Consider the following 22,823-nt stretch of genomic DNA (forward strand, 5'->3'; position numbering starts at 1 on the left):
GGTATGTTCATGTGGTCAGACTGTTTACCAAAAGGTTTTCCCTGTGACCAAACTTAATAAAAGATCATGATGGCAGGGTGATATTAACTGCAGATGGAGAGATTACTGTGTCAATCTGTATGTCTCACCAGAGCCACTCATAAAAACAGGACGACAGAAAAGAGAGCATGGAGCCGGAGGCATCAATCCGGCGAGAGGAAGTGGTGAATGCTATTTAATCGAAAGCCTGAGCAAAATTTAGAAAAACCACATGCAGCCCTGGCTGACTTACTGCAACTCAGCCTTGGACAAACCGTTTAACCTTTGTGCCTCAATTTCCCCATCTCCCCATAAAAGGGAGATAATAATACTTTCAACTTAATAAGGTTGTTGTGAGGCTTAATTGGTTTAACGTCTAAAACTCACATTGATATCAGAGGCAAACCCTACAGCAACGGCAGACCATTTACAAATTAGCTGCAACTTTGTGGGAAGATGGGGACAAGTATGTAGGTTGCATTCCTTTGGTTATGCATCTGCTTTGTTACAGAACTTAGCTTGGAGCGTATGACAAACATACAGCTTGGGACCCGTTGACTCGCTGGTGCTTCAAAATTGTCAATTGTAGGCAGGCTGTTTGACCCTCCAGCGAGATGTGCAGTGCAACTTCAGAAAGAGAGAAGAAAGAAACTGCCTTGTTCATATTCATGAGCTCTTTAATAATAATACCAAATGAAACTTGAAGGCATGTTATCTGCTGTTGCTCTTGCCCTTTCCTGAAATATTTATAACTTGCTCACTATGCGAAAGAGCCCAGAAAACTTGCAAGTTTGGTCCTAGCCCTCTATAGCATTAATGAGCAGGTCATTAATAGTTGATGAGACAGCTATGGCTGGAGCGAGGGGAAGCAAGAGTAGAAATGCTTGCCCATTCAGTACAGTGCAAGAATGGCAGGAGTCCTTCCTCAGTTACCCCATCCGAGCAGATCAATGCTGTTCCTTACTTATCAAAGCAATATGACAAGTGCAATTTACTCAAGACACATGGTAAGATCCCACAGTTCTCAGTTGTGCAAAGCTCTCCTAGACGGAGCCTTCTAGGAGCATTAGCTATTTACTTGTTCTGAGCTGCAACGGATGAGCCAAATTCAGACTGACTGTAGGCAGGTGTCGTTCCACTCACTATAGGGTTACCATATTTTGAGTGTCCAAAAAGAGGACACTCCACAGGGCCCCGCCCCCGCCCCCAGCACCACCCACGCCCCCACTCCACCCCTTCCCCAAAGTCCCCGCCCCAACTCTGCCCCCTCCCCTGCAGGGCCGGCTCCAGGGTTTTGGCCGCCCCAAGCAGCCAAACCCCCCCCCCCCCCCAAAAAAAAAAGCCGCGGCCGCGATCGCAATCTGCGGCGGCAATTCGGCGGGAGGTCCTTCGCTCCGAGCCGGAGTGAGGGACCGTCCGCCGAATTGCTGCCGAATACCTGGACCTGCCGCCCCTCTCCCAAGCGGCCGCCCCAAGCACCTGCTTGAGAAGCTGGTGCCTGGAGCCGGCCCTGCTCCCCTGCTTCCCGCGAACATTTGATTCGCGGGAAGCCTGAAGCAGGTAAGGGGGGGGGGGAGGAGGCGCGGCCCAGTCTGGCCCCCGCGGCGTCTCCAGCCTGGGTCGGCTCGGGCCCTGGGATGCTGGCCCCGGGCCGGCCCCCGGCCGAGCACCCCCGGGTCCCCGGCTCAGCACCGCCGGCCCAGCATGTCCCGATTTTCCCGGACATGTCCGCCTTTTTGGGATTTCCCCCCGGACGGGGATTTGAAGCCCAAAAAGCCGGACATGTCCGGGAAAATCCGGACGTATGGTAACCCTAACTGACCAGAGTAGTTGCATCAGTTTACACCGGTTTTGAATTTGACGCTCTCTGCAGAAAGGAGCCAACTGAAATATCTTTTTCTGCAGTTATTTCCTCATCTAACCCTTAAAGTAAGGACCTTTCATGGTGAGTGTTCAGCTCCCATCCCCCAACCATTTCCCAACTACCCCAGACAAAAATCTGACTAGCTGTAGTGTTGTAGAGTTTGATGCCAGAAGAGACCACTATGATTACCTAGTCAGACTTATTTGCTGGGTACAAGCTATAGAATTTCACCCAGCATTTAGCCCACTAATTTGTGGTTGCACTAGAGTGTGGGTTCTCAGCCTGAGTTGCAACCCTTGGTGAGGTCTCAAACAGGTTTCAGGGCTTGCAACCATCTTCCGTCTTTAGGGCTAGATGGGAAGGGGGTTCTGAAAGATTTTTCTGATGCTATACGGGAGCCATGGTATGGAAAAAGTTGAGAATCAATGAATTAGAGCATCTCTTCTAAAGTTATCCATTCTTGGTTTAAAACCCCAAGAGATAAAAGCTTTACTACATCTGTAATCCATTCCCATGGTGGTATCTACTTGTTGGTTGCCCTCACTTGTAAAAATTTGCCTTGATTTCTGGTCTGAAATGTTCTGACTTCAGCTTCCAGTCATTGGATCCTATTATATCTTTGTCCACTAGATTGTTTCAGACCACGGATCATTCTTGCAACCCTCTCCAAGTTTTTCCAATATCCTTTTTAAAAAATGGACACTAGCACTGGACATAGTATTACAGGATTGGTCTCCCTGGTGCTGTATGCAGAGGTAATACTCACCGCCCTACTCCTACTTGATATTCCCTTGTTTATACATTCATGTGCATTTGCAGTGGCCCTGGAAAGTACTAAGCACTCTTCATTTCCATTGAAGTCCAAGGGATTTGAGGGTGCTCAGTACCTGAAGCTATTAGACCCACCGGGACGATGGTTATGATTCAGCATTTCCTATTTGGGCAAAACTCTCCTTTCTCTGAATGGATGTTTTACTCAAATAAGGAATGAGGAATCAGGCCCCATATACTAACAGCAGACTGCCAAAAGGTGTATTTGCAGGTTTGTTTTAATAACAGAAATCAAGAAAAAAAAACAACAACCGGCGGCGCGGCTGGAGTGGCAAAGCAGGGAAAAAAAACAAAAACCTCCTGCGCGGCCGGAGTCATGGTGGAGGGGGACTCCCTGCACAGCAGACGTGCCCCGGCTAGCAGGGAAGAGGGGGGACGAAGGGGGAGGGAGCAGGGGGAGAGAAAGAATGGGGGCAGCCAGTGCTTCAGTGGGGAGGGAAGGACGCGGGCTGCCCTATCGGGCTTGCTCCAGACCTGGCACCACTGGTGTTCATCATTAATACCAATAACTACAACTGGTGTGAAAATGGGCCATCTCAAAAGACAGGCCAAGAACTGAATTGGCAATGAAACTGACCTGCATTCTTGCCCTTAGGAGAAGTTCCTTCCAGGTTGTTCGCAGGGCAGCGTGGGGAAGCTTTCATTGTTGCTGCATGAGCTGTACCTGTTCTGAAGCTACACAGAGCACTTTGGAGGGCTATCAATTCAGAACCTTTCAGGAGCTCTAGATTAATTGGGAAGAATGTAAAAAAGAGAGTTGTCTTTGCAAAACTATTGACCAACTTCTGGTCTCTGTTATACCAGTGCAAAAGTGAGTTTCTCTGGTACAACCGAGTGCAGCATTTGGCCCAGTGTTTTGCAAACAAAACTAATTAAGATTTGGACTAAGGAACCCGCATGTGCATGTTGAAAAGGCAGAGCAAGAATATTTTCTTCCCTCCCCCACCAAAAATAATTATACCCTAAACAGCATTTTCAGGTAAGAGTTTGGGCTCCTCTGAATGAGCACTGCTATAAAATTAGCTGTTTTCTAGTATTAAACAAAAATAGTCATCTTCCCTCCACATCAATGAGAAGCTACCTGTCAAGTTTCAGTACAGAAGAGAGGTGTTTTGGTTTTGGTTTTTTAAATCCTCGATGTATAAAGCCCTTTAAAATAGGAATGTATTATTGTAAATTTCTAGTAATTTTTGTTCTCAAATAATTATTTATCACTTAGACCAAATAATAAAGTGCATAATTAGCCACAAATTCACAAGAGCTTCCCTTTAAAACCTATGGGAAGTAACATTTTTCTTATTTTAAGTGTGGAATCTCCTAAATTGATGATAACCCTTCATTTAAAGACTTTAATACCTTAAAACGGTTTAAATCACATTAGGCTGAAACGTTGCATACAAAAAAATTGTCAACCCCAGATGTACGTGGGTTTTTAAAAAATAATAAAAAACAATATTTACATCTTTGAAAAGAGATGTTTAGAGGTACAGAACAGCCAGAGAAGTTTAATAACAAAAATGTCACCTAACTCAATGGCTCTCAACCTTTCCAGACTATTGTACCCCTTTCAGGAGTCTGATTTGTCTTGCCTACCCCCAAGCTTCACCTCACTTAAAAGCTACTTGCTTACAAAATCAGACATAAAAATACAAAAAAGTGTCACAGCACACTGTTACTGACAAATTGCTTACTTTATCATTTTACATTATTTCTATTACAATCGATTTTTTTATATTGTACTTACATTTCCGTGTATAGTACATAGACCAATATAAACAAGTCATTGTCTGTATGGAATTTTAGATTGTACTGACTTCGCTGGTACTTTTTATGTAGCCTGTTGTAAAACAAGGCAAATATCTAGATGAGTCGATGTACCCCCCTGGAAGACCTCTGTGTACCCCCAGAGGTACGTGTACCCTGGTTGAGAACCACTGACCTAACTGACTTCAGATGCATTTTAACTGGCCTCCTGTATTAATATAACTGCTTTATTTTAAAATAAACAAACATAATGAGATTCGCAGATATGAATTTAGGGGTAGGGGGTTTGTAAGTGACCGGAAGGGTGGGTTATTAACCATGCACACTGCTGATTTTTCAGTACTTTGTACGTGTATTGTTTTGCTTACAGATTTTAAAACACAGTAAACCGCCAGTGACACTCGGGCAAGCCAAAAATGTACCAAGTTGCCACCAAAAAGAGACCCAACTGGTGAGACTGAAAGGCAAGTGATGTTTCAGAAGGAGTAGTCTGTACTTTGAAAAAGAGTAATAATGAACCATGTCAATGCACAGTCCCTTTGCTCTGTTGTGCAGGCCAGCTGTAACCGATTCAAGCAGAAGAATGGTCTCCCAACTGATCTATGCCAGAAAGCTAGTGTGGGGGAGGTTTTCCAGAAGGAAGCTATTGCAGTGCCTAGCTGCATGAAACAAGTGGGATGCCAGCATAACATTACAGCATGAGGTAACTGCCTCCATCTAGAGATCCAAAAAGGAGGGGCGAGGGGGGAAGGGAGAGGAGAGGAAAGAAGTGGAATTCATATCTCCAATGGTGTTAACAAAACCAGACTGATTTCCAAAACCGCCTCATTACTGAGAAAAAGCATGATACAAAGATGTGAACCAGAGGGACCAAATCTTACCTAGCACAAGGCACTGCCGATACCAGGCAATCTGTGAGCGTAAAGGACGCATCGGATATAGGTATTTTAACAAATTGATATTCTAAAACATCCATGACCACTTTACATTTGTTACTGGTTCCTATGAAACCCTTGGAGAAAGTAGGGCTAAAACCCACCTCATCTTCCTACTCCAAAAATCACATTCTTCCTACCACTTGTGCTTACAGGAGAATCTGTTTGCAGTATAGTACCTATGACACAAAGGTTTTTAGTCCAGACAGCAGCGGTGCGGCTACACACTAGTCACATTATATACCTTTTCAGTGAAGAAGCAACTATTACATTCCACTTAATAAAACAGTACAGAATCCATCAATTTTTGGAGGGGATCTGGGTAATGCTGTTGGAATTCCAATTGCAGAACTCCAATAGAGAGGAGCCCTGATATTACTTCCATTTTATTTGGCCTTCTAGGACTCGACTTTGCTTGAACAAGTGGGCACAAATAATGGTAAATATATAGGGGTTTTTTTTTTTTTTTTTTAATTCCTTGTTGTCAGGAAACAAAGTCCAGTTCTTGGATGGGACGTTAGTTTTGCACCCGTCAAATGTGATTTTACAACCGGAATGCTCCTAGCTTAGAAATGTAACCTGTCCAAGGGATGAGAGACTATTGGGATGCAGCAGATTAGAGCGTACATATAAATAGAGGCTTTAAAAGGTACATAAAGTAAAGTGAAGACCCGGTTCAAGACAGTATCCTATCGTGTCCATCACGGTCAGACAGCAATTTTGGCTTTGGGAACCATGCAAAAGGCTTTAACCTGGACATACCGAGCATTTCACATCATACTTGAAGGAGAACAATTTATTCAGGACTCCAATAACAGAGCTGCAGATATAGGAAGTCCCGAACTCCCTAATCCTGAGACAAACATACCACTTGTCATCTTATTTGTGATCTGCATTTATCTCACATAAACCTAGAGCTTCACTGAAAAATAGACTTACACTTATACACCACCTTTTCTCCCCAAAGGATCACAAAGCTCTTTTACCCTTTGCCTCACAAAGACCTTTACTCATCTCTGAAATGGAAAGTAAAAACTACTCAGTAGCTCACAGCAAAAGTTTAGGACAGTAAGTGAAATATCCGCCTGGAACTGCAGTGTGAATTTAGGCAGAATGCTAGTCACCCAAACTGTAATCGGATGTGTCACAGAGTTCAAGGCCAGAAGGGACCATCAGATCATCCATTCTGACCTCCTGTATCACACAAGCCACTAACACCTCCCACATATTAAACCCAACAATGGAAAGTAGACCAATGTATGACAGCCCACAAGAGGCTAGACTATTATGAGCCACAGAGAGAATAGGAGGGACCGAGGTGCACCTGTGCCTGAGGCCCCTGCAACGGCAGGGAAATGATTAAGTGAGATATAGCCAGATAATTTTGGCAAGTGACCTGCATCCACACACACTGCTGAGGAAGGTGACCCCCGCCCCCAATGGCACAGCTAAGCTAGCCTGGAGGAAAGACTCCTTCCTGACCCCACATATGGCAATGAGTTAGACCCTGAGTATGTGAGCAAGAACCAGCCAGGCAAGCATCAGAGAGAGGGAGGGCTCAGTGCCACCTCAGAGCCCTGGCTCACCCTGTCCAATGTCCCTTCACCAGCTGTGGCCATGATGCTTCAAAGGAAGGAGAAACAAACCAAACTAAACCCAGAATGCACTAAAGAGTCTGGTGGCACCTTAAAGACTAACAGATTTATTTGGGCATAAGCTTTCGTGAGTAAAAACCTCACTTCTTCGGATGCAACCAGAATGCACTGTGTGTGTGTGCGTGCCTGGGGGGGGGGGGGGGGGGGATTTCTTCCTAACCCCTGCAGGTGGATGGCTGTAACCCTGAAGCATGGGCTTCTAGTAGGGTTGCCACCCCTCCAGGTTTGGCCTGGAGCCCCCAAGAATTAAAAAGATTAATCTTTAATTAAAGATTATATCATGTGATAATCTCCAGGACTACATCCAACCAAAATTGGCAACCCTAGCTTTTAGGAACATATGCCGAAAACCAAAAATGAGCCTTAGGGCTGCTGAGCCCTGCTCGAGGGCCCCTACCATCACAGGCAACCCCATTATACAGTCTGCCACTGTGGCAAACACCCCTACCACTTTTGGAGAGAGCCAGGTGTTTTCCCAACAATGTGGTCAGTAAAGCCAGAATTTACAAAAGAATTCTATACTCACAATCAGGGCCAGATTTTCAAAAGAGCTCAGCTCCCGTTTAGGCACCCAAATATTGGTCATATTTTCAGAAATGGGAGCTAAGCTTGGTCCCTCCCTTCCCAGACTAAAAGAGACTCTATGGAGCAATGTGTTCAGTCTGAGGAGGGAGACCAATGTCACGTCACCCATGAGCAGCTCCCTCTAGCAAACTCATTGCCATGACACAGAGCACTAGAAAACAGTGGCAGTGGGGGAAAATGGAAAGGATACTAGAAAGGCCTGTCAAGAAACTAAGACCTACAGGCAAGTCTCAACCCTCTGATCCTTCCAATGCCAGAAGAGGAAATTTAGCTGCCTGCCCATAGAGCTTTAGCGATAACGAGACAGTGCACTTGTAAAAATGCAAGAGTGAAGAAGAAAAAGTTCAGATTTCATGAGATTAATTTATACGCACAAGACAGTGCTGTGATCTTCTGGTATTTGAGAAGAGACGGGATGGAGCGAAGATCTTTTGTACGGTTTAGCACAAGATAGCTTGTGACATTCCTTCTCTGCGTACTTGGAGATACCATGAATACTCTCACATCTGGCTGGATCATCTGGATTAAGGGTGCTCTCAATCAAAATGGAGCTAAAGAAGGACTATCACCAATGAGCGGGATGACAACCATCCTGAAGAGCAGATTCTACTCTCCAAGTTAGTCGACAACCACAAGGCTTCAGTCAGTCTCTCCCGAGAGGCAAATCTCTACAACATGGCAAGCATGAAAAGTTTCTGAAATGAAATAACTTTTGAGAAAGGCGAAGGTCTCAAATGGGTAACTGTAGTGAGTCGGTGTGGCTCCCCTCCTGTCCGGAAGAGGGAGCCCACGTGCAGGCACCAGAGTGGGTGGGACCACCACCGCCTGTCCCCGCCCCCCGGAAGTCAAGGGGCGGGACAGGAAGTATAAAGGCCGGCCGCCAGAGCTCAGTCGGTGGCCAGCCACCGGAGGGAGCAGACGTGCGGCCGGGAGCTCCCGGCCAGGAGACCGTCGAAGACCGAGGCCTGGACCCTAGCTGGCCTGAGCTACCCCGGGCCCGCTACGAGGAGGAGCCGCCGGAGCCCGTTCACGCCCGCTACTGGGAGAATCCCTGGGAACCGCACCCCACTAACCCTGAGGGTGAGACTGGACCCGAACCCCTTCGCCCCTGCTGCTATCCAGAGGAGCCGCCTGAGGACCATTGGCCGGACTTCCCGGCAGAGCTACCAGACTTGCCGCCGAGCCCGGGCAGAGAGGAGCCCATGCAGGTGGACTGGCCCGATCCCGGCGCAACGAACGAGGTAGGCTTTGAGGGGGATCACGGAAGTAGCCCGGGGGTAGCCGACCCCGGTCCGGCTGCAACTGAGTGTGAGCCTATGTCAGTGTGTTGCGGTCTGGATACCCCACTGACCAGCAGCGGCAGCAACCGCTGTTAGGGCCCCGGGCTGGAACGCAGTGGAGTGGGTGGGCCTGCGTTCCCCCCTGCCACCCTCCGCACGGGTGGCAGGCTTCCCCCTCACCCAACGCTCGGCTACAGAAGCCTAGGCGTACCTTATTTGAACTATTTGCTCGCTCAGCCCCTGCAACAAGGGCCTGAGCCTAACTGTGTTTGCCCCGCCCTGATCCAGGGCCTGGGCTTTGAACTATTTGCTTGCTCAGCCCCTGCAACAAGGGCCTGAGCCTAACTGTGTTTGCCCCGCCCTGATCCAGGGCCTGGGCTTTGAACTATTCACTCGCTCAGCTCCCTGCAAACAAGGGCCTGAGCCTAACTGTGTTTGCCCCGCCCTGATCCAGGGCCTGGGCTTTGAACTATTCACTCGCTCAGCTCCCTGCAAACAAGGGCCTGAGCTAACTGTGTTTGCCCCGCCCTGATCCAGGGCCTGGGCTCTGAACTGTCTGCTCGCTCAGCCCCTGCAACCAAGGGCCTGAGCTAACTGTGTTTGCCCCGCCCTGATCCAGGGCCCGGGCTCTGACTGTCTGCTCGCTCAGCCCCTGCAACCAAGGGCCTGAGCTAACTGTGTTTGCCCCGCCCTGATCCAGGGCCTGGGCTCTGATCTATTTGCTCGCTCAGCCCCTGCAGTCAAGGGTCTGAGCTTTAACTGTGGTTGCTCCGACTCTGCACTAAAGAGCCGGAGTTTCGGGACTAACTGACTGCTTGTTCCCACAGTAGTGAGTCGGTGTGGCTCCCCTCCTGTCCGGAAGGGTCGAGCCCCGGCTAGGACCTACTACAGTAACAGAACACAAGGGGATTTGAGGGAGTTTCAAATACCTGTATGCTCGAAAGCAAAAGAGTTTAAAGAGTAGATGGATTTTCCTAACCTTCTAAGATCGGGGGTTTGGAATCTGCACTTGTCTTGCACCAAACAATGCGATCACAATGGCCTGCCAATCCCATAATGCACCTTTGCTGGTAACTGCAACTGGGATCATGTTTTCAAAGACAAATGCAAGAAATTGCAGACTCCGCAGGTAAAGGAGGTGGAGCTACCAATAAATATTGAGTTTGATAATGTAAAGAGCACTTGCAATTTTTAAGTCTGCATAGATATTTTGTTCCCAATTTGGCATCTTATGAAAACAGCTTCCTTTATTTGCTCCTTCTTCACCTCCATCCCAAACAATCCCCTTTAAGAAAAATTTCACAATCTGTTCCTCCAGTAAGCCAGGCTGTGCTAGACAGAGTGGGCAGGAAAATATTGTTTTAAGATAAAAACTTTCTCAGGCTTCTCTGGTGGATAGTGCCACTAGATGGAGGATTCCCTCAAACCTGTTTATTGGTATGAAAAGTGTATGCTTTTTTCCAAAACATTTGATCACCTGTACTCCTAAAAGAAGAAAACAATTGAATCCTTTAAAACAAGGGAATGGGTGGGGACAATGGGACGTCTCTTCTCTAACAGACTGGCTGTACTGTTCCAGGGCGTGAATACTGTAGACGTTCAAGATTGCTTTCTCAATGAACTTTACAGAGGACAAACAGTTCATAAATGAGGCTGACATCCCAGGTTTACGCACAGAGGATCTGCAAGAACAAAATCAGATGGAGCTAGGGGATAATGACATCTAGACAGTGCTGAGTCACAACACAATCCTGTCCTTCCCCAAATGGCATTAGCCTCCTCTTGCAAACTGAGGAGAATTATCTACATGGGAATCCAGATTATTCCAAAGTGACAGATGTCTCTGCTCCCCACTGTAGACAATATCTAGTACCTTCCATCCGAAGATGTCCAAGTAAGGTTACAGTGAATGAACCTCACAACACCCCAGTGAGATAAGTATGATCATCCCTATTTTATAAAAAGGGAAGACAAAGAGAAGCCCAAGGCCTCATCTTCCAAGGTGTTCATTCCTTTCACCCCCCTTACTGTCACTTAGAGTTTCCGGTGCTCAGCACTTCTGAAATCAGTTCCTAGGATACTTGCCCAGCGCTACACAGCAAGAATGTGCGATCAGGAACCAAACCCAGATTCCACTCCCAATCTGTGCTTTGATCACTAGATCGTGATCCCTTCCTATTTTGTTTTAGATCTGAGCTAGGAGATAGCAGCATCATAAACGTAGCATACTAGAATGGATCCTAATGGTTAGTGTGGCCTAGGCCCATCATCAGTAAGAGCATGAACCAAGCAGTACAGCATCAATGACTACATTTGACCCAGGACATGGGTGGCTGTTAGTCAGCCTGCTGCAAGACATCCACAGCACGAAGACTGAAGGTGATGACAATCAGCAAGGGGGTGTATCCTTTATAGCAGTCTGCTACTATCAAAAGCTTTCAATGGAAGGGAGCCAACTATTTAAAACAACATCCTTTCTTCTGAATTACAGGAAACAAATTAGATTTGACCTAGTGTCACTCTGCTCCAAAAGAGTGAATTGAGATTTTTTTTGGAGAAACGCAGCGTGTTTACTTTAACCAAGATCAGAATCCCTTCTCTCTATGATAACTTGATATTTCGTAAGTTTCAGGGAAGCCATATCAACATGTGGAAGAACATTAGCAATAAAATTTGCACCATAGATGCATTCTCAGCATATCTGTAGAGACAAGAGATGAGAAAAATTCTCTGCAGTAACTTACAGCTAGTGGCAGGAGGAATTCAACAACACAGTTCTGCTTTGGTGGTGAAAAAATATCATGTCAAACAACATTGCAGGTGAACTATTCAGACTTTGTTTAGTGAGAGATAATCGCCTGCCTTCAGTGAGCCAGGGCTTGTACCTGAGAGATGCTCAATGGAAGCTGAAGGTGTTCAAAACCTTGCAGGATTAGTCCTTACAGCTTCTAACCATGGAGTCTTTGAAATACAGAACACATGTTACCTCAAAAGTGAGATGAAACTTTCTACTCTTTGGCTTTTAAAAAAAATATATATATATATATTCCCCTTCCTTAAAGGTGCAAGAATCTCCAGCTTCTAACATCTTACTGAAGTGTAACATTATGTAACTGAAACTAACAAGCATGAGATATAAGTTTAGAGATGAGGAGGGGGGAAAAAATTCCAGAAAGCTCGGAGAGCAGGGGAAAAGAACACCTAGGTCAAAAGGTCCATGGGCTTTTTTCTTCAGCCTTGTATCAAACCCTTCCATGCTGTCTACAGAGTTAACTGCTAGCTCTTTTCTTTTATGTGTGTGTGTTAAATACAAAGATTCTGTTTAAAAAGGCAGGAATCACATTTTTCACATGACAACTTCTGTCATAAGAGATGTACCAAAAGCTATTTCTTTCATCTTCCCTACACCAGTCTAGACAGTAGGTTAACTAACTCCTAAAAAGCAGTGTAAAGTAACCTTAAGCGTCCTTATTTCTGATCATTCGCTTAGGCAGGTCAGAAAAGCTCTCAGAATCTGTTTTACTGTTCAAAGCCCAAATGAGTAAAAACAGTTTCAGCATTTACTAACAAATAGTTGGTTAAAACAACAGACAACTAAAAGAGGATCTGAAATCTACAATTAACTGGAGGGTGCAAATAATAAACTGAGAAATTATTTAGGATGGCAAAGGGAGGAAAACTAGGACTAATGGGTCCAAATTAAGAAAGGAAAACTGAGCCCAAATATCAGAAAAATTTCCTGGCAGCAAGAAAGATATATTAGGGTGTGGAACAGCCACCCAAGCAGAGCCCTGAGAAATTTAAAACTAGCCTGGACAAACCACTGGGAAATTCTTAGATTCATAGAGTTTAAGGCTAGATGGGACCAGTAGATCATCTAATCCAGGGGCTCTCAAACTTCATAGCACCATGACCCCCTTCTGACAATAAAAATTACTACATGACACCAGAAAGGGGGGACTAAAGCCTGAGCAAAGCCAAAGCCCAAGGGCTTTAGCCCCAGGCCGGGGGCCTGTAACCTAGCCCTGCCACCTAGGGTTGAAGCCCTTGGACTTCTGCCCCAAGCAGTGGGGCTCGAGCTTCAGCCCAACAACTCTAAGCCAGCCCTGGCGACCTCAGTAAAATGGGATCGCGACACACTTTGAGGTTCCGACCCACAGTTTGAGAATTGCTGAATCTGCTCTCCTGTATATCAGAAGCCATTAAATTTCACCCACTCTATATTGAGCACAACAACTTGTGTTTGGCTAAACCATAACTTCCAGAAAGGCACCCAGTCTTGATCTGAAGAGACCAAGAAATGTCTCAGCAACAGCTGTAGCAAACAGCTCTGCACTGGAATGTCTTAGGCTAGGTCTTCACTACAAATTTTTGCTGGCATAGTCATGTTGGTCAGGGGTATGATGAGGTGTGATTTGTGACTGACGTAGCTGTGCCAGCAAAAGCCCCTAATGCAAATGCAGTTGCACCAGCAAAACTGCTCTTTTGCAGATGTAGCTTATTTCACTGACGGGGCTGGAATACGCTATGCCAGCAAGAGTGCAGTTTTGCTGGTGTCAGCAGTGCCCCACAGTGTAGCGCACCAGTATGTCTATACTGGCAAAGTGCTCCTACTGTAGACCTGGCCTTCGGATGTCTTTTCTTCCATATCTATGAACAACAGGATCCTATATCAAACTGTACTCAGTCTCTCCTTTGAATACCCACTCTTGAGAGAGCACAGTTGCATTCTCACAACTGTGGGATCATGAGCAATTTGGCAGAGCACCGGTTTCATTTCAACTGTTCTCTTGCCCAAACCGCTCCTATCACACGCACACCAGCAACCATGCTATTTGGCTTACAAACAGTACCTTCCCGGCAGCTGCTCAACACACAGGGCTCTCCAGTGTTCCGATGCTCTCTTTTTAATAAGAGTATCAGCTCGTGCAGCTTTCACACCATCAGAGAAGCCTGACTGGGTGGCCTGGTTGTTCCATTTTCCTCTGGTGGAACATTCCACTATGGAGAGAGGGGAGCAAGAGAGCCAAAAATACATGTGGAATATTAACCAAGGTCTTTCTAAACAAAGGTCTGGAAAATAAACACACATTCATCCCAATTATGGGGCTAGAATTCAATCAAGGAATTCTCATGGGGTATGTAGTCATCAGAACTCTGGTTCCATAGCCTTGTACTTTTAACAGGGTGAAACACATTTGTGTGAAGGAGGTTCTCTATTTACCATCCACGCTCTTACCCCAGGATGTATGTGAGGCATAGATCTTTCAGCAGGCCCTCAACTGAATTTCACCCAGTGCGCTGTTTTTAACTGTACACAATACATAGATCTGCTGCCTCACAATTTGCTTCCAGTCCCCTCCTCAACATTCCTTGCCACCGTATTCCCATTGCCAAACATGAAAATCCCCACTGGCTCCTGGATGGCTGAATGGCAGCAGTAGCATAGGTCTATCCTGGCTCAACACCTTAATTTCATAAAGCAGAGATGTGGCCTCACATGAGTGAATATCAAGATCCTTTCTCCATTGGTTGCAGTGTGTTTAACATTGTAATGCATATATTCGTCTATTAGAATGCATGTCCTCAAAGGTACTTCTTATGTAGGGTTGGAAAGATTCGAATTTTTAATCGGTAAGTATTTTTATGGTAAATGTTGATTCGATTTGACTGTACACACACGTTGATGAAAAAATATTTCCATCAATAATAGAAATTTATAGATGGGTGAATTATGAAAACTGCTGCCTGAGAACTTACGAAGTACTTATCCGTAATTCAAGCTCTAGTATGTTTTGGCGCGAAGTTGACACTTTGTGTTTTAATGGTTATACAGCTTTAACTTTTTGAATCTTAACAGCTACTTCATTAAATAAATTATTGTCTGACATGCCCCAAATTTCCTGCAACTGTGAAAATTTAAATCAGCAAAAAAAATACTTAAAACTCATAATTTTGTGCAACCATGAAAATTTAAATAGATAAAAATAGAAAAAATGCTTACAAATAAACATTGACATTATCAGTCAAAAAGATTAATAAAACAGAAATTGAATTCTGTCAAGTTTATTCTTATGATATTAGTGTCCTGTTGTTGGCTGTAAAGGTGACAAACGTCATTCAGTTTAGCTTTTGCATTTCTCACTCAATCCACTGACAAGAATACATATATACAATCCCATCTAGGGTCTTCTCCCAAGGCCAGATTAATCCATTACTGGGCCCTAGGCAAACGTGCACTTCTAGGCCCCTACCTTGCTGGAGAAAGAAGTGGGTTATTTATCCAATGCCTCTTCTATCCTTGGCTCTGTTTGGATTGGTCAACTGAAACTCAGCTGTGCACGAGGACTGTGCCTACTCCTCCACTGGTATAGCTTTGCACAAGAACTGAAACAACTTTATTCACTTTAGAGAGTAGCACCATGGCCTCGCGTGCCAGGCTGCAAAGCCACTCACTCAAGTGAGTGAAGTGCTTTCAGTTTGTGTGCAAATCTGCATTGGCAATAAAGCAAAACAAAATTGTTCCCCCCTTGCCTCCACAAATTTGGGCTGTAGTCTTGTGCCTACTTTACCTGGCCTCTCCAACACTGAATGTATGAAATCATACTACACAGGGTCTTTCTCTGCAATACTACAGCACTCATGGCTTGTCTATGCTTGAAATGCTACAGCAGCACACACAACTGAGGCAGCATTTCAGTGTTCTTCCATCAGTATAAGTAATCTATCTCACCAAAAAGCAGTAGCTGGGTTGACAGAAGAATTTTTCCATCAATCTAGCGCTGTCTACCCAGGAGTTAGATTGGCTTAACTTCATTGCTCAGGGGTGTGGATTTTTCACACCCATGAGTGATGTAGCTGGACTGACCTAACTTTTAGTGTAGGCCAGGCCCGGAATCAAGTATTGTCATATACTGAGACTAGTGATAAAATCCTGAGACGTAAATCTCAGCTTCCACATAAAGAAAGTTTCTAATCCTCGTGGCTGTAGAGAATAGCTTGAAAACATGAACCGTAGAGGCTCAAAAATGACAAGGTATGTATAAAGAACCAAAAATATATTGTTCTTAAAAATCTCATGATTTTTAAGTCAATGTCATGATGTTTTGGGGCTGGATTGATGATTTTTGAATGACTGAGGTTAGTAGTGTTGAGACTGCTCTCTCTTGAATGGTGCAAACACCCTCTTCATTTCAGCCAGGCTTTGCTACATATTAAGACCTGTGGAAATAGAATACTATATCCATAAAAGCTGTTGCACATGAAGAATATTTTCAGTGCAGATCTGGGAGTCAAGAGGGTCTTTGCAGCTTAAGTGTATTTTAGCACCAAAACAAATATGCGCTGTGTAACAAGCAAATGTGTAATAAATTTCAGAATGATATATTTTTATATGGTTTATAAAATAAACCAACAAAATAAATATGAATTACAGCTGATGTGACACCCATAAACATACCTGCACACCACGCAGTGAGTTACTTTGGTGGGTTTAAATTCAAACCTTATGTGTTATTCTTGTGTTTTGTTTTATTACTTATTTTAAAAAGTGTACATATGCTACCACCAGACAGGTTCACAAATTAGGGCATAACACCATTAGTCAAGTAATGTTGAAGCATGGAAGAAATTCCTTTTTAAAGCCAAAAATCTATAGATCACTGTTTTCATTGAAAAGTTAAACTTAATTTTCCTATTATCTACAAGACATCCCCTTTATTCTGAAGGGATCTGGTTTTACAGCGATCCTGCTCAATACTGCTGTAAATTATACCCAACATATTTTATTTACTGTCAGTAGCCGTTTTTATTCCTCAAACTCAGTGGACATGCTGAACAGTAATTTGGGCCAGATAAAAACAAAAAACAAACCACACCACAAACAGACCCAAAACATTAACTGTGCTGCAGCTAAGATACTCTGCGAGACAATCCAAGAACAGGGGGAGTAAAAAGTGAAGTCATGATACATGCAAATACTGTGATGTCATTTCTGGCATTAAAATCAACATTCTGCACAGGGACAAGCAGACCCAGGCCTGGTCAACAGCAATCAGATACTTTGGGGATTCAGAAAAAAAAAAAAAAAAAAAAAAAAAAAAAAAGATACCTTTATTACGCTCAAGAGCAGTCTTTTCATATAAAGTTTCACCAGCAAAAAGAACAAACTGACGTGATGGTACTAACATCTAGTTCTAGGGCCAACATATTAATTTGATATACGCTCATTAGAAATCATATATTTATCGTAACTTGGAGAAGAGGACTTTTGGAACTTGAGAGGAATTATTTATCCAAGAATGAGCTACTGGATAAAACCTGAGAGTTTCTGCTCTTTATGTGGAGGAGCAAGTTGGAACTTAGTTTTAATTTTAGGCACGAGTAGTCATATTGATGTCAATTGGACTATAAACATGCTCAAATTTAAGCATGTGCTTAAGTGCTTTCCTAGATTGGGACCATAAGGGGTACAGAGAGAGGGGATGACAAGTGAAATCTTCCACCCATATATGGTAGAGGTTTGGGAAAGAATGAATAGGTTAAAGGGTGTAGAATGAGAATAAAGGCTAGTGTTAAAACTTTAAAAGGCTTCTTAGCATTTAAATTTTCAACTATCATACTGTGAAGTATATTTGCTTTCTTTGATGGGGAAATTAATACATAGTTAAAGTTAGGAATTTAAGTGGTTTTACTGTTAGTGCCTCATACCTGAGGCTAACCCATAGCACTGAGAGTAACAAATAAAGGCAGAGCATTAACAGGGCAGAGGCAAACTACTTATACGTAAACTGAAAAATGAAACATAGATCAGAGAGTGCTTACACAACCAGAATATTTCTTTTTAAAAAGGGAGTTCAGGTAGTTGTCATTTTTAATGTGTTAAGCCCTGATTCAGGAAAGTATTTAGTTGAGGCTTCATGTTCTTGAAGTTAAGCACTTGCTAAAGTATCTTCCTCAACTGGGCCCTGATAGCTGCACAGTCAAATGACAGCAGGGGGAAGGAATCACACTATGTTTGCTTGTATTCTTAGATTATATAAAAAAAGAAAAGTAGTATTTCACTGGTGCCCAAGTACTTGTGAGGGCTTCATAACACCCTGGTGATGTTAAATATGCCATTTTACAAGATGTATATTCTTCTTGGTAGTCATTTGATGCTTTGTGCTATTTTGGACATAAATGTAATGAGATGATGAAACACAGAGATCTTTTAAATGTAGTTACCTTTTGATTGAATACCTCCTGCTTAGCTCCCCCACCCCACCCCTTTATACTTAAAATTTTAACACAGAAGTTTTGTTTTGTTTGGTTTTCTGTTTTGGCAGGCCTCCTTCTTTCCTCTACAACTCCAAACGTTTGCAAACAACATCTGCATTGACAAGATCAGGAACTTTCATTCAAAAAAGTTACCAGAGAAGCCCCAGGTGGGGAAAAATGTACAATGTCCCTTTAAAAAGCTGGCTTTGCAGAAGGCTGGATTCCCACAGTAAAAGCAAACAAAAGGCAATCAGGAAACAGTTGAGGGCAGAGACCCCCACATGTCTTTGAAGTCAATCAATCAGGTGGAACTCCTCAGCAAATCACAACTTCACTTCCTGAGAACCAAGTTTTATTCCTATCAACGGGGGGGAATCCGTCTCTTTTCTCCTAGTCTCAGCCAAGACAGAAAAGAACAAAAATCACCGATGTGATGCTTTAGAAAAATCAAAAACTTTGCCAGGAATCTGGAATACTCTTCCCAAAAGTGGACAGAAGAAGCCAAGAAACAAGTTTAACTAAGATCTCGGATTACTAACGTTGTCTTTGAAAAGCAAGTTGCAACCAAAAAACTGAAACCACCACCACCACCACCACCGAGGATTAACCTCTGATGGGATGGTTTAAAGCACCAGCCACTGAGAGAGACTTTTTTTTTTTAAAAGGAGGAAAGATGGATGCACTAAGAAGAGAGAGCAACTCCGTTTGGAGAATGATCAGTGTCGTGGCAAGTTTTATTTGGGGGTAGTGGGGTGGGGTGGGGTGGGGGTGTCAACCTCTACCCACCTCAGGGCCGGGTGTAGAAACACACTCGAGCTCATGATTGTAACACAATATCTCAGCTGCTGCCTCTCTCTCTCACCTCTTATCTGCAGTTACCAGGAGCTGTTAAAGGGGCTGCACCCCAGCGCGTCATGGTGCCTGCCACCACATTAAGGACAAATCGTCACAGGGAAAGAATAACACCCCCCATCTCTGCCAACTCAGAGGAGTGGGGCGGCGAGCGGTGCAAATGCCACGCGTTCCAGCGGGAGCCAGGGGACCTGCCCCCCCCCCCCCAGTTGGGCACCCAGCTCCGCGGATTTATTTGGCTTTAAACCAGAGGGAGCTTTTAAAAGAAGGCAATAAAAAAATCGCCCTGCTCGCCTCTACGTAACGCCCTGTCGAAAGCGGACGCCATATTTTGTGTTGCTGATGTCGACAGACACAGCGAAACGTAGACATGTTTTTTTTCCTTCCTCCTCCTCCTCCTCCTCTTCTCTGCCCCATTCACCCAAACTTGCATGGGGGAGGGGGCGGATGCGTTTAAACAAAATCCGATTTCCCCCCGCCTCCAGCTTCTTCTCTCCCTTCTGCAATTTCCCTCCTCCCCCCCCAGCCCCCTTCCCCAGCTGAAGTTCCATTCACGAGCCCGTTTCGAAAGGCGCTAGCCGGGGAGGAAAAGTTGGGTCTGAGTGGCTGGCGATCGCCTGCTCTGGCGAGGGGCAGGAGCGCTCGCAAGTGCATGTGGTCAGCGAGGTTCAGGGGTTCGAGGGAGCCCTCGGCGCTTCCCCTGGCGGGTCGGGGGTTTTGCAAAGGAGTGAGTGCAAAGGAAGGGAAAGGGGGGAGGGAGTTTCTTACCTGCGCCCAGGGCTTTAGGAGGCGGCGGCACGAACTTTCCCCCAGTGGAAGGGCTCTGCCTTTCGCCACGCTGGGGAACGTGGGAGCCGGCTGGGGAGCCTGGGCAAACCCCCCTCCCCCCCCAACAGCACAAACACTAGCAAAAAAATAAAATATTTAAAAAAAAAATCCTTCGATCAGTGGGGATCTACGCCAAAACCCACATGATCTCTGACGTCAGCATGCGTATTTGCATACGATACCACCAGCGGCTCTTCCACCGGGGTCCCTTTATTTGGGAGAAAGTTAGAAACTGAATTGACCCAGGCGCCTTTAAGAGTCTGATTATAAAAAAAAAATTGCTCCCCCTCTGCGATCTATCCACATGTGTGTGGTGGGGGAGGGGTTCTCTCTCTTTTGGGTAACTTAAACGTCTATCGCTACCTTCAGTTTTTTTCTATTATTATTTAACTAGGAGTTGGCAGGGCCAGGAGAGAGATCATTGGATATGCCAAAACCTGCATCTACCTCGATCCTGCTAACGTTGTTCCCAAGACCCCAAATTCTCCCACCGAAATAGAAAACACGCCTAACCACTACCACTGTCTCCCCCCCTCCCTCGAAAATATCCCAGCCCCTCCAACACATTCCCACGCAACTGCCCCCGCCCCAACTCCGATTCTGGCACCTGGATCCTACTCACTTTTGGCCCCACACCCTCCAAATGGTAACGCTAAAGAACAAGTGTAGACGCTCCTCTTACACAAAAAAAAAAAAAAACAAAAAACAAAAAACCCACCTGGATCCCAATGCATCCCACAGCGCCAGCGGCATAAATAGGCAGATGTGGGCCTAGGACCGGGCACTGTCAGTGTTTGGTCCTAGTCCCCCCAAATGCGACCGCCCAAAGAGCAAGCAAGCAATAGCGGTTCCTGCTGTACCTTGACTATCCAGCCGAGGATGAACCGCACCTCAGATCTGGCATGGTTTTTTGGCCACAGACCCACAAACGCTACTATCAGAACACAGAATAAGCCATGATTCTACCTGTCTCCCCCGAGTACCCCCCTGGTCCCAGCCCATCCTCCTAACAGAGAGATGCAAACACTAATTTGACACCTGTATCTTGCTGGATCCAGCTGATATTTGGCTGCATACATCACACCCATTTTCCCGTCTACACGTAGTTCAGGCAGACTGGCATTTTGCAGCTTGGGGCCAAAAACGGTAAGGATTCAGTCTCGGGGGCGGAATTGACCTGCTATTACCGCCCTCTTGTTCCAGGATGCATGGCGGGTGGTGTTTTGCTCTTTCTTTAGGCATTATAAATTGGGGGTCAAAGCCAAAATTGGCACGATCCAGCGTTTAACAGCACTGTTGGAGGAGTGCATCGGGGCCGGGTGTTTTGGGGAGCAGCAGGAGCGGCTCGATTCGGTCTCTATTATGATGGTACAATTTGAGGTCTTGGGTACAAAGAATTGGCAGGATCCATGTTTTACCCAGCCGCCTTCGGGGCGCTCTCCTCTAGTGAGGTTTGAAGGTGGGGGACCCGGTGAAACCGACAGTGTCCGAAAATCCCCATGCGAGACCCATCTTCTCTAAAAGTTCAAGGTGTCACTGATGAGCTCGGCAAACTGTTGATCCCGACCACGTGTAGCAGCCAGAGAAGCCGGTGAGAATAAGGAAAGGGGCGGCAGCATTGCAGAAAGGAGGCAGCATGCTAAACAGCCTGTGCTCATCATTCACACAGTGTTCAGATCTGCCTGAATTTTGTCTGTTAGTGAAACAAAACAGATCTGGGATGAGGCAGGAATGACAGTCCTGGCCTTTTCGGGCTGTGACTATCTGCATCTTGTGTACCAGCTGAAAACAAAGTTCCAATCATTGTTTACATTGTAAGGGCATTGATGAAACTGTCTTCCTTATAATAACTAGCTCTTTTAGAATCAGGTCAGGCTACCTGGGGAGGTAGGAGGGTTTTTTTTTTCATGCTCTACTTCTAATGTAGCTTTTTTAACCCTTTGTATTTTTTTTTTAATATTTCAGATCACTCTTGTTTATTATTTCCTGGAAAATACTGTTTCTCGGTTAATGCCCGAAATTCCCATTCATCTACTATAAACAGAGGGATCCTTTCACCATTTAAAATTAAGATTTAATGTCTTTTTGGCTTTAAACTACAAGGATGTAGTGAGATAGGTTGCACACTATTTTCGATTTACTTAAATTCATTTAAAATTCATATTTACTGATTGCATCTGAGTTCAAAATACCAGCCATTTATAGCAACCACAGGCTAATATGACTTGTGAGAAGCATGTTATCATCTGAATGGCAGGGGCATGTTATCTATTCTAAATTAATATTTTAATTGTGTATATAGAACTCTCCAAAAACCTGGAATCTATACTTGGTTTTAGAACCACCCCTGAAGTTTTCAAATTGGCTTCACCTTAATAGTATTGTGGGGTGCATAATTAGAGCCCAGCTTGTACCTTTGAAACCAACTGTACAACCTTGTTTGTTGAACTTTTTTTTTTTTCTGTCTAGAACGGGGGATTGCAAGATGCTTGTATTCGAATGTTTGAAGAAAAGCACCACGTTATTGTAACTGTGAATAATCATCTAAGAAGGTAAATTTGTCAAAGCAATGTCAAAAGACTTCTTTACAGGGGCACTCTCAACTGAGTAGGTGTGTTTTTGACTGCCTGATTAAGCTTAATATCTGTGAGTGATTTGATACCAAAATTGATTTCTGCCTTTCTCTTCTATGGTTCCAACTGAGGTTTGTGCTTACCTTTTCGTGCTCTAGATTTAGGTAATAGGGATGGATAGACATACACACTCTCCACTTATATTGAAGGCACAAAAGATTCCAACTGAAAGTTTCCAAATTTTGATTTATTTTTGGTGAAACGTTCTTATTGACAATTTTTTGATTTATTAAAAAAAAATTCAACTCAATATTTGCAAATTGGGGGTGGGATGGTCCTAGGGAGGGCCAGGTTGACTAGCTACAGAGCCAGCTCTGAAT

General features: G+C 44.7%; 1 protein-coding gene across 2 annotated transcripts in view; it reads right to left on the bottom strand.

The window, feature by feature from the left end:
- ZHX2 (zinc fingers and homeoboxes 2) overlaps nt 1-20,181 on the bottom strand; it is a 121,421-nt gene extending 101,240 nt beyond the window's left edge. The window contains exons 1-2 of one of the 2 annotated variants that reach the window (XM_054019216.1): nt 19,811-20,181; nt 13,786-13,933 (exon numbers count right to left, since the gene is read on the bottom strand). The gene's annotated coding sequence lies outside the window, so the exon portion shown is untranslated. The remainder of the gene's footprint in view (nt 1-13,785; nt 13,934-19,810) is intronic. The other variant, XM_054019215.1, reaches the window with a different exon arrangement.
- Nucleotides 20,182-22,823: the final 2,642 nt, after the last annotated feature.

This window comes from Malaclemys terrapin, chromosome 2 (genome assembly GCF_027887155.1).
Source record: "Malaclemys terrapin pileata isolate rMalTer1 chromosome 2, rMalTer1.hap1, whole genome shotgun sequence".
In the NCBI taxonomy this organism is placed as follows: Eukaryota; Metazoa; Chordata; order Testudines; family Emydidae; genus Malaclemys; species Malaclemys terrapin.